At 35.9% G+C, this 2,117-nt stretch overlaps 1 long non-coding RNA gene across 1 annotated transcript in view; it reads right to left on the reverse strand.

Moving 5' to 3' along the window:
* The window catches only part of LOC106879747 (uncharacterized), a 9,699-nt gene extending 8,656 nt beyond the window's left edge, over nt 1–1,043 (reverse strand). The window contains exon 1 of the long non-coding RNA XR_001410661.2: nt 1,025–1,043. This is a non-coding gene — a long non-coding RNA (uncharacterized LOC106879747). The remainder of the gene's footprint in view (nt 1–1,024) is intronic.
* Between the last annotated feature and the right edge of the window lie 1,074 nt (nt 1,044–2,117).

Below are 2,117 nucleotides of genomic sequence, written 5' to 3' on the forward strand. Positions count from 1 at the left end.
TATATATATATATATATATATATGTGTGTGTGTGTGTGTATTATTGATGCCGTAAGAATATATAAACGTTTGAGAGAAGTGAAATAATTCTGTTTTTGAATAATCGCCCTCGGTGCACATCACATAAAGCTATGATACCATGTAAATTGAGTTTAAATACACACACACACACACACATTTATATAGCTATACACATCACATAACATATAGAATGAGATTTTCCACTGTGTTTGCAAGTTTAGCTTGAAACCATAGTTTATAGTACCATCATTGACAAATCAACAGTTTTCTTTGCTAAAAGAACAAAAAAAAACAAAACAAAAAAAACAAGAAAAACCCCGCGTAAGGCGGTGTTTTCATTAGTAACAATAATAGTATTCGTTTGAACCACGCCTGGGTTTAGTTATATAAAATCAATTATGATTAAAGTACCGCCTCTTGTAAACGTATTCTGATCAACAAGAGACTCACAATTTGGCGCCCTCTAAGAAAACAAAGCGTTATAAAAACTAACAAGCAAATATAAACACACTTATCAGATGACATCATATACTCATTTGTTAAGCCACGACCAAATCAACAAGGTAAAATACACGCCTTTCTTCTGATCAGAGATTATATAATTAGTTCTGCTGTCACCTCCCGAAAGATATACGAGAGAGCTATAGTGCTGCACTCGTAAGAGTTCTGAATCCGAATTTACCATCTTTCCAAAGTTCATCCTTGCATCCCTCAAAATAGCCACTAGGGACGGGCTGGAAAGGTGGTGTCAACATCAACAGCGAGCTATTAACAAATTTTATTAATTCAGTTTGCAGACGACATCGTCTCATCGCAGAGACCTTAGATCACTTGCAGACCAAACTGAGTAGACAGAAAGAAAAAAAAAAAAACAAATCCCCAAGAAGACAGAAGTGTCTGTTCATAAATGATTATGAACAAACTCTCTAGCTGCACACACACACACAAGCAATTCAATACCAATGCATTAACAAAAAAATGTCTGTTATTAAAAAATACCAACCACCGTCTTAATTCCTATGGCGGAGAAAGGGAGACAACAACTGACAACAAAAACACCTCAACCCGTATTGGGGCCACTGTTAATTACTGTTAGGTTATAGATAGAAGTCGTCACTACTACTCGCTAGGTTAAAGGTTTATTATACAACACGAGGAACCCTAACTATTATTACTATAACTACTACTACTGTCCTACCCCCACAATACAAACAAAAATGATTCCTTGCTACCTCTTATCAACCTAGGGCGACAACCATCACCACCAACAATACAACTACTGTTCCGTCCACTACTGTTTACCTGCCACCGTTTTTATTAACCGGCCATCACTAACAGCTAGCAGCAAGCATAAGGACACAAAATACAGCACCATATAATTTTTGTAAGAAAAATATATAAACATCCAGAACTGATATTATGAAAGCTTAATTTAATTTACTTTAATTTTTCTTTCCATTTTATTCAATCATGAAGAGGTAGTCCTAAACGACCAAAACTGGTACATTTTTTTTTCTATTTTCCACGATAGAGCTTTCTAAGCATTTTCGTCTTCAAACTTTTTCAATGAATGAATGAATGCATCCATCAATCTATATATATATATATATTAACAATTTAGGTTAGTTGAAATATGTTTGTCACACATTTCAACTGCTAAAGGCAAATACACCGCAGTTACTGTGGAGAGAAAAATTCTCTCTTTTGGTAAAAAGGTGTGAAAATATCCCTGAGAGGGGCAACCCTGAACGAATTGACAAAGCTTATTGTTTTGATATTTTCATCTTTGTATTTGGAAAATCCCCAGCACGTGATATGGCGCACAAGTAGCACGTGGCACCCCAGGTGACTACCTGTGCTGCAATGCTCAGCATTGTCTACTTTGAGAGCTGAAATTATGTAATAATCTTATCTAAATTAAGCTTTCATAATATCAGTTCTGGATGTTTATATAACCTAACAGTAATTAACAGTGGCCCCAATACGGGTTGAGGTGTTTTTGTTGTCAGTTGTTGTCTCCCTTTCTCCGCCATAGGAATTAAGACGGTGGTTGGTATTTTGTGTCCTTATGCTTGCTGCTAGCTGTTAGTGATGGC

Source organism: Octopus bimaculoides, chromosome 11 (assembly GCF_001194135.2).
Source record: "Octopus bimaculoides isolate UCB-OBI-ISO-001 chromosome 11, ASM119413v2, whole genome shotgun sequence".
Lineage (NCBI taxonomy): Eukaryota > Metazoa > Mollusca > Cephalopoda > Octopoda > Octopodidae > Octopus > Octopus bimaculoides.